This window comes from Malus sylvestris, chromosome 8 (genome assembly GCF_916048215.2).
Source record: "Malus sylvestris chromosome 8, drMalSylv7.2, whole genome shotgun sequence".
Taxonomy (NCBI): domain Eukaryota; kingdom Viridiplantae; phylum Streptophyta; class Magnoliopsida; order Rosales; family Rosaceae; genus Malus; species Malus sylvestris.
Genome location: NC_062267.1, coordinates 11,594,167 through 11,608,580, shown reverse-complemented (window position 1 = coordinate 11,608,580; position 14,414 = coordinate 11,594,167). Strand labels below are relative to the sequence as shown.

The 14,414-nt window shown below is 39.1% G+C and overlaps 1 protein-coding gene and 3 long non-coding RNA genes across 10 annotated transcripts in view; 1 reads left to right on the top strand and 3 right to left on the bottom strand.

Annotated features, from left to right (window-relative positions):
• The window catches only part of LOC126632727 (putative disease resistance protein At3g14460), a 234,279-nt gene that overhangs the window by 72,176 nt on the left and 147,689 nt on the right, over window positions 1–14,414 (bottom strand). The gene's annotated exons all lie outside the window — the stretch shown is intronic.
• Window positions 1–14,414, top strand: part of LOC126632739 (uncharacterized) — a 165,471-nt gene that overhangs the window by 70,772 nt on the left and 80,285 nt on the right. The gene's annotated exons all lie outside the window — the stretch shown is intronic.
• The window catches only part of LOC126632738 (uncharacterized), a 53,231-nt gene that overhangs the window by 36,414 nt on the left and 2,403 nt on the right, over window positions 1–14,414 (bottom strand). The gene's annotated exons all lie outside the window — the stretch shown is intronic.
• On the bottom strand, window positions 3,617–5,982 carry LOC126632743 (uncharacterized). The gene is made up of 4 exons (XR_007626813.1): window positions 5,821–5,982; window positions 5,286–5,343; window positions 4,797–4,933; window positions 3,617–4,178 (listed from the first exon to the last, which is right to left on the bottom strand). It is a non-coding gene; the product is annotated as an uncharacterized LOC126632743 (long non-coding RNA).

The window sequence follows — 14,414 nt, the reverse complement described above, 5'->3', positions numbered from 1 at the left end:
TCTGATCCTTATTTAATAGTCTGTAAACTAAGACTCGTATGGCTTTTATTACAATTAAGTTAAGGCACTGCGGCACTTCAAACTTACGGTACTCATCTAGGAACTTCATGTCCCGATCTTCAGGATCAAGGGACTTCATGCCTGATCTTTTTGTATGATGGAACTTCGGGTCCAATCATTTTATATGATGAGGATCAAGAAACTGCAGGTTCTGATCTGATCAAGGAATTTTGGGTCTTATATATACTCATTGTAACAAAAGATAAGTACAATAAATAAATTAAAGCAATAGGCGGTAATTCCAGCCATAATGAATAAATTGCATTTAAATAAATAAAGCTTGTGACAAGGGCTTTAATTCAGCACCATTTAGGGGTGGGCAAACGGGTATAGGAACCGCGGGTCGGGGCGGGTAATCAAGGTTCGGGGCGGGTACGGGCCGATTCTTAATTTTTAAAAAGAGAAACGGGGCGGGGCGGGGCGGGGCTTTAGAATTTTAGGGGCGGGCCGAGTCCAAAATTATAAAAAAAACGGGTACCCGAGGACCCGTTTGTGTAACATCCCAATTTTGAAAAGATTACTGTCTCCCAGGCATTCCGTGACAGTTCTCAATCTCGAGAACATTGCCACCTTGTCTCACTCACTCACTCTTATCTCGATACTCTCATCTCTGCAACTTTTCATTCCTCTCCCATCCCTGCAAGTTGCAACTCTCCATGTTTATTCTCCCCTCATCTCTGCAACTCTCCTTCCTGGAGCAGACAATCCACACCCACACCCACACCCACACCACACCGCAACCTCCACCACACCACACCGCGACCTCCACCACACCCATCTCTGCAGCTCTCATTCCCAAAGCAGACACACCATACCCATACCCACACCCCACCGCGACCTCCACCACAGTGGCTCACACCTTCTCGAAGGCTCTCGTCACTCTCCTCTCCTCAGTCTCCTCCCTCTCTCGCTCCCCAGTCTCTCTCTCCTGACGCATCTGTCTTTGATTTCACATTGGATCTGTCGATTCTCAACCTCCCCCCTCTCGATCTCTCTCCCCCTCAGTCTCTCTCTCTCTCCCGACGCATGTGTCTCTGATTTCTCACACCTTGGATCTGTCGATTCTTAACTTCCTCCCTCTCGATCTCTCCCTCCCCTGGCCTTCTGATTTTTTTTGATTTTTTTTGTTTGTTTGATTTTTTGTTTGTTTGTTTGGTTTAAGAATCGTCGAAATGTCTGGGAGAATGGTGGATGAGGACTCAGGGGAAGATTTAAAAAGCCTCGGCATGTTGATTACCGTCTTATTTGGCTATTGCCCTGTGGATACAGACCTTGCAGAGCGGAGTTCTCAAACGACGCGCCGTTCGTCGCCGCCATTGGCACCTGCATGCTCTCGTCGCTGGTGCTTCCCGCCAGCACTCCCGATGACGATGCCGAAGGCGGTTCGACAAATCTGTCATACCAATGATCAACAAACTATTGAGCTTTTCTGTTCTGGTTATCTGTATCTATGATTCTGGGCACTAATGTGACTTGGCCGTGATTTGTTAGGACGAATTTGTCGTTGTCACCTGAGGAGAGCTGCCTGTGATTGTGCAGTTGCAAATTGCAATCTGAGCAGTTTGCAATCTGTGCTGTTAAAAAAAAAAAAAAAGGGTACCCGTGGACCCGGCCCGAATCGGCCCGTTTCAACCGGGCCGGGTAATGTGCGGTTCCTATACTAGAAAATCCAATCCCCGCCCCGTCGCGGCCCGTTTCGTTTAAGCTCCGGTTCCTACAAACTTAGGTTCGGCCCGCCCCGCCCCGGCCCGTGCCCAGCCCTAGCACCATTAAAACTTAAAGCAATAGGCGGTAAAACCGTCCATAGTAAATAAATTGCTTTAAAGTAAATAAAGCTTGTGACAAGGGCTTTGATTCAGCATCATTCACATAAATATCAAAGCTTTAAAACAAAGGGTAATAATTCTACCCACTGTAAATAAATTGCTTTAAATAAGTAGAACTTGTGACATGGGCTTTAAACCAACACCATGCACATAAATATGCCAAAACAGAAAATGCAATGATTAAGTCCTCATGTTTTGCTTTTTCATTTTCTTGGTCTGCCACTTCTTTTGTTTCATCCCTTTTATTTTTATTATTATTTCACAGTTCGAAGTCATTTTGGTTACTCAGTAAATAATAGTAACAATAAGTTCCAATTGATGTTCCTCCTCCGGTGAGTTTCGAAAAAGTCGAAACGGTTCCCATAAGTTTTGGAGTCAAGAGTGTCTGCAACTTATGAGAAGATCAAACTGTTAGATTTAGTTCAAAATTTAGTATGATATGGATAAGAGGATACCAAACAACTTTCGTGAAGAAACAATTTCGATTTGAGCTACCGAAATGGAGTTTTGGTACTCATAAGGTGGCTGCCCAGTTTTCTGCGGAAATTGGAAACTGGTTTGGTATTTCAGACACCTGCGACGATCGCACCGTTAACGGTTTCTGAAATTTTGATATGTTGTAGATACTGAGCAGACGAACAACTTTCCAGAAGAAAGTATTTCAATCCGAGGTCCGCAAGTTGGAGTTCCGAGGCTATTTACATGGCTGTCAAATTCTCTTACAAATTTTGAGTCTTTTACTCTTTTGCTTCTGCAAAGGATGATTTACAGTCATATAACAATATATATAGTTGCTTCAAGAAAATCAATTGTACTGAGATTTGAAGATGAAATGAAATTTTTTTCTTATCTGTGAGATTCCAGCTGAAGGAGGTGAACATGATTTGTGGCGTTGTGCTTTCCATTGACATGAGAGATTCTCGTGCTGATAACGTGTTGTAAAATCGACTGTGGGTGCAGTGGAATAAATGAAATAAGACACAAAATTTACGAGGTTCCTCTATAGTCAGTGTGACTGGAGTACGTCCTTGGGGCAGCAGTGGAGCTTTCATTATAATTTGAAATAATAGGAGTACAAAGATAACTCTCTTTAATCTCCCCCTCATTTTCCTCTTCTTCCTTTCTTCCTCTTCTTTCCTCTCTCTCTCTCTTCTCTCTTCCTCTTCCGTCCTTCCTCTCTTTCTTTCCCGTGAACTTCACCCATTTGATGTTGTGTGGGGTTTACTTTTATAGGAAAAAATGAGTAGTGTTGAGCAAGCTTCTTGGACATCCACTTGTTGAGTGGATGAGTGGACATCCATTATTTACAACACAATAACTAATTTTTTTGCACGCGCTTTCTCATCTGCATGTCCATTCTCAATGACAAATAACTAGTTTATTCAGATACACGCTCTTCTGTATGCAAGGGACTTTTTTCAATCAGATGCTCCTTTTAACATTCAATTTTGTAAGCTAATTTCAATAGTGGAGCAATAATTGAGTATATCACTTAACTTATTCATTGTATTAATGATTGCACTGTGGAAATTATTATAATTGATTGAGTTTATAAGCATTGTAGCCGGATTTTGTGGAAGTTTCAAGTTGAATTAGTTAAATATAATTAGTTTCTTTTTCTTTTTTTCTTTTTTTTTTCCCAAAGCCCTATTAATTAGTTAAATTATTTCTTTGGAAGTTTTGTTGCCCTCTTTACTAGTATTGCTATTGGGTCTAGTATAGAAATAAAATGAAGTTTCTTCAGAAATAAGTCTACAAATCTGAAAAGAAAGAAAAAACGAAAAATGAAATGAAGAGGAGATTGCTCAAACTATACGATGCCTCAGGACCGGCCCTGTTCAGTAGTTCATGAGAATCAGACAGGTGGTGAGATGGCGAGGATATTGTGGGGAGAACAGAGGTAAATTAGCATTAAAGTTGCGACGGTTTGGTTTTGTTATATCTCAAACGTAATCCTAGGCCAAAAAATTAATCAGAATTTGCCGAGTATCATCTGGTCATAGTGTTGAGGGAAGTTCATCAAGGTTTTAAATATCACTTATACTGGCAGCAGTAAGCAAGTACAAAGGTCACCAACCAGAAAGAATACCTTTCGGTAAGCTCATAGTTCGCAAGGAATCCTCTGTATAGAAGAGGGTAGTTGGACCTTCCAATGTTCCGTTTTCCTTTTTGTTCATGGATGATATATTTGGACCGCTTTTTCTGGGTTGACACACTGGCCATGCTACCACACTGACATGATTTGGAAGCACGGAAACAAGCTCTGCATATTTAAGCTTCACAACAACCTTACTGCAAAAGGAAAATAATGTTCTTCATGATGATGGAAACGCATTTACTTTTGAGGATATATAATCATGCCTGCTACCCATATGACACCCAACCACACAAACTCATACAAGAACTCTAAAAGGGACTGGCAAGGAATATGAATACGCTGACATATTATTACGAAGATGTTTGGCACATCAAAATATTATTCCACTGATACATAAATATCCAAAAACAGAGTCTATGCAGGGGAACAAAAGCACCAACAAATCAAAATCAAGTTTGGAAAATACAATTAGGCTTTGGCAAGCCTAACCTACATGACAATCAGTGAAGTTGTAACCAATTAAACAAATAGCTATCATGGAACAAAGCTACAGTACCCACCCACCCCCCACCCCCCACCCCTAATCCCGCGTCTCTAATTTGCACATCTCATCCAGTATACATTTAGCTCTTCAACATTTGGCAACAAGGCATTTAACCCATCCATATTTTAGTAAATACAAATTCATTTTCGTTTACATAAGCCAGCAGCATACTTGTTCCCTTCTGTCCACATAAGCCTGTAAAATCTCTCCAACGTAATCTATAAGTTTCTGAATGCACATCAAGGCCAATGCACGAACCCAATCATACCATAGCATTGGAGGAAAGAAGACCATTTTCCACTTCTCGTATCGGCAAAAAGTACGGAATGGTGTGTTCAAGAACTGTCATCTTCTCAAGAAATGACTTGCTCTCAAGCACACAATGGTATAAGTCACAAGTTTCTCCTGCGTCATTGCAGATACAGATTAGTCAGCATCCCCACCGCTAAAGGCCAAAGTGGTTGACTGCGTTACAGCCTTATAGCACATATTTACTCCCCAAAAAAAGTATTTTTCTGTAACCTATATTGTTGAATGTGTTACATATTGGAGGCTGATCCAACTGTTACACCAATCTTGACAAATAGAATTATCAACTATTAACCTTCAGTTTGCTTATGGTATATTTCACACGGCAGACAATGACGTCAGATATAACAATACCATTTTTTAGATAGAAAAATGAGTCAAATGACATGATACCATACAAGACACATAAGATACTAACTAATTGAAAATCAATTACTTCACAGCATACCAGCATAAGATATCTCATAGAGTTTGCCAATTCTTGCCCCTTCCAAACAAGAAGTCACCTGCCCACAGATTAAACCAATATTCAGGAAACTTCTCACCAAAACAATACTCAATAAGTTTATGAAATCAAGATTACCATATGTATATGCTACATATAATATATAAACTCTACAACCAGATTATAACCAAATAATCTTGAATCCTGGCATCAATGTTTGTATTCATGTTCACTCTTAATTAGAAACTGCATCTACAAGAAATTATTAAATTATCAGGAACCAATGGGCAACAATGTTAAAATTATCAGGAACGAGTGACAACAATGCAGAGTTACTCTTTGACCAGAAATACTACTTTGCTGCCATAGGGAGGCTCATCCTGTTACTGATTGAAACAAACTTCTCAAATGACCTTATTTCCGATTTTATACGTAATTCTTAGGGTAATTTGAGTGATTGAAATAAAGGCAAATTCTAACATCAAAAGTTTAAGCCCACAGTAAATCTCAATCACTTTAGTATTGAAAGGAACCATACCCGCTCTCTTATTGTAGCCAGTAGTCCATCGTTCCATCGTTCACCATCCAAATAATTCTCTACAAAAGATATATTTCAATTCTTAATCAAACCAGAAGATAAACCAAAGTCTTCTCATAAGTTAACCCAAACAATACACAACTCAGGGATGGACCCATGCGAAGGCTCCCTTGGGCTGTAGCACAAGTCAGTTGTAGGAAGCCAAGCCGAAAATCATGCAATAGCCCACCTTACTAATTAATTGTGGTTTCAACCAATGTCTGAGAAGTCTACACCAGCGTAACATGGTTTTAATTTTAAGAAAACCAGCCAACTATTCATCATATAAGTGCAAAATAGAAGACCAAGTCCCAAAACAACGCATTATGGCCTATTGACTTTCAATTGAAGATGGTAAGAAATATGACCATGCACTATTCATTAAAATATTAATTTCTTGAAGGGGCAGAGGGCTAAAACGAACCCTCCGGCCAGCCTTCGGTTGGAGATGACCCAAGCAGTTGAAATATCATTTTTAAGTATTTAATTATTTTAATTCACTATGTCTTGAAATCAATAAGGGATATAGAAATGTTTGACTTTTTGTCCATGAAATCAATTGTCTTTTGTTTTGGTCGAACTTGAAATCAATTGTTAGACTTTGTTTTTTTTAAGGTTCACATGAGCAGTGAGTTAAAGCAGATCCCATCTGTGAAGACATGTATTTCGTGATTCTATTGATTGTTAATCTGTGAATCCTAGGTGTTGAGGGTTTTGTTTACCGAAGAAAAATCTAAAAATATCATGAACTGTTTGTTTGCTAATTACAAATAAACTATGGTGCAGTGGTGAATTCTTACAATAAGTTTTTAGTTTGAAATAATTATATGCGTGTAGCACCGAACTTAATCATGACAAATGCGGTTTAAACATCACGTCCGGTTGGCTTTACAAGATGTGAAACCGCATATATAATATAAGTGCTGCATACAAACAATTCAGAATAATATTGAAATGGAAATGATTCTATTATAGGAACATCAGAAAGCTTCATGTTCAGAAAATAGGTATTGTTTAAATTTCGTATTGCAGAAAACAGTTGGTTGCATGCAGTTACCCCTAAGAAGTGAAACTGTTCGTTCATGTGTATTTGTTCATTTTTGTTCACAGGAACGGATTCCGGTAGAGGAAGTCTTTGAGCAGCTGAAATGTACAAGAGAAGGTCTGAACGGAGAAGAAGGAGCCAACAGGCTTCAAGTCTTTGGACCAAACAAACTAGAAGAGAAAAAGGTTTGTTATAATTTCGGACTTATTGAAATCTTTGTTCCTCCTCGGATATATTTATTTTTTGGTGTGACATGGTGATTCTTTCGTCTTCTGTAAACAAAAGAGCAAACTGCTCAAGTTCTTGGGATTTATGTCGAATCCTTTGTCATGGGTCATGGAAACTGCTGCTCTGATGGCTATTGTCTTGGCAAATGGTGATGGAAAGCCTACTGATTGGCAGGACTTTGTTGGCATTGTTGTTCTTCTGGTCATTAACTCTACTATCAGTTTTGTCGAAGAAAACAATGCTGGTAATGCTGCTGCAGCCCTTATGGCCGGTCTAGCTCCCAAGACTAAGGTGAAGTAATAAAATTGTTGAACAATGCTTATATTGGTGATGCAAATATTCTTTTGCATATTTCTTTATTTTTTATGGTTACCTAATGTAGGTTCTTAGAGATGGTCGATGGACCGAGCAAGATGCTTCAATTTTGGTGCCCGGAGACATAATCAGTATCTAATTGGGAGATATTGTTCCTGCTGATGCCCGCCTTCTCGAGGGTGATCCTTTGAAAATTGATCAATCTGCCCTTACTGGGGAGTCCCTTCCTGTTACTAAGAATCCTTCGGATGAAGTGTTTTCTGGCTCAACATGTAAACAGGGTGAAATTGAAGCAGTTGTTATCGGTACTGGTGTGCACACCTTCTTTGGCAAGGCTGCAGATCTGGTGGACAACACCAATCAAGTTTGGCACTTCCAGAAAGTTCTCACTGCCATCGGGAACTTCTGCATTTGTTCAATTCCTGTGGGGATACTAATTGAGATAATAGTAATGTACCCAATACAGAAGTGCAAGTACAGGCAAGGGATTGATAATTTGCTGGTTCTCTTGATTGGAGGAATCCCAATTGCCATGCCAACTGTTCTATCAGTCACCATGGCTATTGGCTCCCACAGACTTGCACAGCAAGGATCTATCACCAAGAGAATGACTGCCATTGAGGAAATGGCTGGCATGGGCGTCCTCTGCAGTGATAAGACTGGGACTTTGACCCTGAACAAGCTCTCAGTTGATAGAAATCTGATTGAAGTGTTTCCAAGGGTGTGGAGAAAGAGCATGTTATCCTTCTTGCAGCAAGGGCTTCTAGGACTGAAAATCAGGATGCTATTGATGCTGCAATTGTAGGAATGCTTGCTGATCCTAAGGAGCTAATTGGTCTCTTGCTTTTCTTTTCTTTATCTTTGCTTTGTGATCCAAGCTTTTATAATTTTAATTCTCTGTGTCATATAGTCATTTGGGTAGGTACGACCTGGTATAAGAGAAGTCCATTTCCTACCATTCAACCCCGTAGACAAAAGGACTGCTCTGACCTACATCGATTCGGATGGAAATTGGCATCGTGCTAGTAAGGGTGCCCCTGAGTAGGTAACCTTGTCTTAAGTCAATTCTAGCCCTTGATTTGGGGAAGAAATATCCCTCTCTGGACATAACAAATGCAGATATTTCTTATCCTCAGATATTAACCCTATGCAACTGCAAGGAAGATTTCAAGAAAAAGGTGCATGGGGTGATTGATAAGTTTGCTGAACGTGGACTTCGTTCTCTGGGTGTTGCAAGACAGGTTTGTAAGAAGAACCTTTATCATATGCTTATTCCTGTGTAAACTGAATTTCTGATATCATTTCTGTCGTTGATTTATCTCCAGCAAGTACCAGAGAAAACAAAAGAGAGTCCAGGGACACCATGGCAGTTCGTTGGTTTATTGCCGTTATTTGATCCTCCTAGGCATGACAGTGCAGAAACAATTCGCAGGGCACTCAATCTCGGTGTGAATGCGAAGATGATTACAGGTAAGCTCATTTTCCCTTAAAACTGTGTATTACACCATGGCTACATATAGTCCCTTTTATTTTTCTCCTGCCTGGGGAATTTCGATGCTCTATCCATTCAGTATAATTTGTGCTCCTATTGTGTAGGGGATCAGCTTGCCATTGGCAAGGAAACTGGAAGGAGGCTTGGTATGGGAACAAGCATGTACCCATCCCCCACATTGCTTGGCCAAGACAAGGATGTAGCCATAGCTTCCCTCCCTGTGGACGAGTTGATTGAGAAGGCTGATGGATTTGCTGGAGTATTTCCTGGTGGGTTCTACGGGAATTGCTTTGTTATTTCCACTTTCTAATTAAACAGGCAAACTCTTTAATGAGAAGTTATAAACCTCACATTTCTTGGTAGTAGTTTGCATTTCCAAATCAATTGTTATTGGTTTAAATTCAGCCTAGACTCATGATTGCTCATAGCATGAAAGTTATTGGGCATGTTGCTCTGCTTTCAGTACTTGTTTGGCGACACTATCACAATTGTCCACTTTTTAATTTGATTTTTTTTTGTTTCATTATTAATCAAATGTGCACGGTTTATGAATGTTGTTAACTTGATATTGAGTCATTGACCATTGTTCTAACACGTCTTTTTTAATATAATAGAACACAAATATGAAATTGTAAAGAGGCTGCAAGAGAGGAAGCACATCTGTGGAATGACTGGAGATGGTGTCAATGAAGCTCCTGCTTTGAAAAAAGCAGATATTGGTATTGCCGTAGCTGATGCTACTGATGCTGCAAGAGGTGCTTCAGTTATTGTTCTCACTGAACCAGGGCTAAGTGTGATCATAAGTGCAGTACTGACAAGCAGAGCCATATTCCAGAGGATGAAGAACTATACTGTAAGTTACATTTATGTTCATTGAGTGGAGCTGTAGATGGTCCATAGATAATTTGTTAATCTTCTCAGGTCATTCTAATTCGTTTGTTCTATTTGCAGATCTATGCTGTTTCAATTACCATACGTATAGTGGTAAGTGAAACAATGATCGGTATTTAGATGTTAGAGTTTTCCTATTTTTGGTTGTGGTTTGTTCTCATGTTGCCAAGTTATATGCAGTTTGGATATATGTTAATTGCTTTGATATGGAAGTTTGACTTTGCACCCTTCATGGTATTGATCATCACCATCCTAAATGATGGTAAGATTATCCGCCTATCTGTTTGCATCAGTTACCATTAGAACACCATAGTTTTAAACAAGTCTGACTTTGTTTTTACGAATCTGCTAGGAACTATGGTGACAATCTCAAAGGATCGAGTGAAGCCATCTCCACAGCCAGACAGCTGGAAACTGAGGGAGATCTTTGCTACTGGCATTGTCCTTGGAGGTTACTTGGCACTAATGACAGTAGTGTTCTTCTGGCTTATGAATGATACCGACTTCTTCTCGGTAGGAATATATAGTTCTTTGTTTTCCATTAATATATAAGCTATTTAGGTCACACTTATTTTGGCAACTATGTTCATTCTTGAGATTTTATTTAATTATTTTCATAATGCAGGACAAGTTCCATGTGAGATCTTTGAGGAATAGGCCTGAGCAAATGATGGCGGCGTTGTACTTACAAGTGAGTATTGTGAGCCAAGCCCTTATTTTTGTCACAAGGTCTCGTAGCTGGTCTTTTGTTGAACGCCCTGGACTTCTCTTACTTGGAGCTTTCATGATTGCTCAACTGGTAAGCATTTTTGCCAACCGAGTACCTTTACAATTTTACCTATTTGCTCTACTGGATGTGTTGAAGTTTTATAATTTGTAGTAATTTCTAATAATGTTAAGGCGATTAATCTAGAAGTTGTACATTTCAAAGCAAGAATTTTACTCTGTTAACGAGCTTAAAAATCTGTTTGATGTTCCAATTGGTTGCACTGGTAAGCGTATGATGAAATAATTTCCCTTTTTTTTAAAAAATAATAACTCATTCCGCAAAATGGGCTGGTTGCAACTCTCATAGCATTCTATGCAAACTGGGCTGGGGGTGGACTGGTGTCATCTGGCTTTACAGTATAGTGACATATGCGCCTCTTGACTTTCTTAACTTCGCAATCCGATACATTCAAAGCGGAAAAGCGTGGAATAATCTTTTGGAGAACAAGGTATGTTGCATTCCGCTACATTGTAAGCACTACTTGACATTATATGTTAGATTCATGTTTATTGCCACAATTTTCCTTATTGTGTCTTCCCACCAGACTGCCTTCACTTCAAAGAAAGATTATGGAAAAGAGGAGAGAGAAGCACAGTGGGCTGCAGCACAGAGGACCCTTCACGGTCTTCAGCCTGAAACGAACAACCTTTTCAATGAGAAGAACAGTTACAGGGAGCTTTCCGAGATTGCAGAGAGGGAAACGCAGAGAGAGGCTTGAGCTTGTACCTTGAAGAGCGTGTAGTGAAAACTAATGACCATGATGATGAAGCGCGTAGCAATAACCTTGTGTCTTTAGATTAGGTTACAACTTGTTTATTTTGATGTTAAATTTGGCCAGAGAATAGCGAAGCAGGAGGCGAAGAAAGCTGTGAGAGAAGTTAAGCTAGCGGCTTATGACGATATGTATAAGCGACTAGATACTAAAGAAAGAGAGTTAGATATCTATAAACTAGCTAGAGCAAGAGAAAAGAAGACAAGGGACCTAAACCAAGTGAGGTGCAACAAGGATGAGGATGGAAAGATTCTTGTTCCAGAGAACGCGGTCAAAGACAGATGAAGAGGTTATTTTCATAATCTTTTCAATGAAGGACATGAAAGGAGTACTCTTTGGGGGAGTTGAGTAACTCATAAGAATGTAGAAACTACTCATTTTACTGCAGAATCAGGAAGGAAGAAGTGGTTGTAGCTTTGAAAAAGATGAAGCATAGAAAAACAGTGGGCCTAGATGATATACCAATCGAAGTGTGGAAAGTCTTGGGAGAGATGGGTATAGCATGGCACACATACTTTTTCAATAGGATTTTGAAAATGAAGAAGATGCCAAATGAGTGGTGAAATAGCACTTTGGTGCCTATCTACAAGAATAAGGGCAATGTACAAAATTGCATGAACTATAGGGGTATTAAGCTAATGAGTCATACAATGAAGCTCTAAGAGAGAGTCATTGAGCAAAGATTAAGGCAAGAGACACGAGTTTCGGACAACCAATTCAGGTTCATGCCATGACGCTCAACCATGTAGGCAATCTATCTCTTACGAAGATTGATGGAAAGATACAGAGACGGGAAAAAAGATTTACACATGGTCTTTATAGATTTGGAAAAAGTGTATGATAGGGTCCGAAGAGACATTCTTTGGAGGATTTTAGAGAAGAAAGGAGTACGAGTAGCATACATCCAAGTTATAAAAGATATGTATGATGGAGCAAACACTACTGTAAGAACTCATGAAGGACAAACCGAAAGCTTTCCCATAACTGTAGGGTTACATTAAGGCTCATCCTTAAGTCATTACTTTTTTGCATTAGTAATGGATGAGTTAACAGGACATATTCAAGATGATATTCCTTGGTGTATATTTTTTGCAGACGATATAGTGTTGATAGATGAAAATCAGGAATGGGTAAATGCGAAGCTTAACCTTTGGAAAGAAGTGTTGGAATCTAAAGGTCTTTGCCTAAGTCGATCAAAGACAGAATATATGGAGTGCAAGTTCAGTGCAAATGGAGGTCAAAATGAGTTAGGGATGAGGATCGGAAATCAGAAAGTACCAAAGTGCGATCACTTTCGCTACCTATGATCTATCTTGCAAAAGAACGGAGAATTAGATGGAGACCTCAACCATATAATACAAGCTGGATGGATGAAGTAGAAAAGTGCATCTGGCGTGTTGTGTGACCGGCGTATGCCACTGAAGCTCAAGGGAAAATTTTATAGGACGGCAATAAGGTCGATGATGCTGTATGGCACAGAATGTTGGGTGGTGAAGCATCAACATGTACATAAAATGAGTGTAGCAGAGATGAGGATGTTTCGTTGGATGTGTGGGCACACAAGAAAGGATAAGATTAGGAATGAGGATATTCGAGGTAAAGTATGAGTAGTCGAAATTGAAGGAAAGATATGAGAAAATCGGTTACGGTTGTTTAGACATGTGCAAAGAATGCCTACTGACGCTCCGGTTAGAAGATGCGACTACGGGACAGAGGTCGAGGGCCAAAGGGGTAGAGGAAGACCTAGGAAAACTTTGGAAGAGACTTTAAGAAAAGACTTAGAGTACTTGGATCTAATAGAGGACATGACATAGAACCGAGCACAATGGCGTTCTATGATTCATATAGCCAACGCCACTTAATGGTAAAAGGCTCTGTTGTTGTTATTGTTGTAGCCAAATAACTTGAAGTTTACAGTTTGGTTGTTTTTACTCAAATATCGGCTATTCAACATGAAAGCTGTTGCGTATGCTTTTGCATTATTACTGTACAGAGTAGGAGACTACAAAACAAGTAATAAGGAAGAACCGATATGAAATTTGGAAAATTCGTGTGGGGGAATTTTTAAGTTAGGTTTTCATGAAAGACAAGTTTGATTCTAAATTATTGCAGCTGTTTTATTGTGTATGCAAGAATCTAATTCAGAGCAATACAATCATGCCTAATCTCATCTGACTTTCCAGTCTTAACCCCAACTTGTCCAAGCTTAGTCATTTCCTTGACACTCTGGACACAAAAATATGTACTAAAAGTATTACCCCGAGTTCTGGGCATGAGGTATATATTATTTTGTTTGAATATAGGGCAGCCCACATGGATCAATTCTTACTATTGTTCAATCTAAGCAAAAAAGCAACCTTCTCATATGTCCTACCCAAGAAAGGATTTAAAAAATTGTAACAATTTCATAAAGAGGAGTGGAGATGACAAAACAAGAGTAATTATAGCAATGGTCCCTAAATTTTAATCAAATTGGAGCAATAATCCCTCAACTAAAAATCCAACACCATTGGCTTATCAACTCATCAAATATGTAGATATTGTCCTTTTCGTCAACATTGTCAGAATTTTGTCAAAATGAGTTATGTTAGAAGGACCATTGCTACAATTGGGTTAAAATGGAGGAACCATTGCTCCAATTGGGTTAAAGTTGATGAACCATTGCTTCAATTAAGTTAAAATTGAGGGACAATTTCTCCAGTTGGGTTAACAATATGTAATGAAGCAATTCATCTCTTATCCAGACGTTAATATCTGATTTTTCTTGTGGATATCAATTTTTTCATATAGTATATCCTTCCAATTGTTCGATACAAATTTCTCACTTAGGTTTTAGATTTAGTCTCAAAACACTTTGAGAGTACAATCATAAAACATAAGCTTCTAGAATCTCTTAATAACCCTAATAGAAGCAGTCATGTCTAAGACTAGGTAAAAAATTAAAAAAGAAAAAAAAATGAAAACAGGAGTCGAGCGAAGCTAAGGCACAACTTTCATCCTAAAATATAACAAATTGAATGACTGAACTTGAATGAAATTTTAA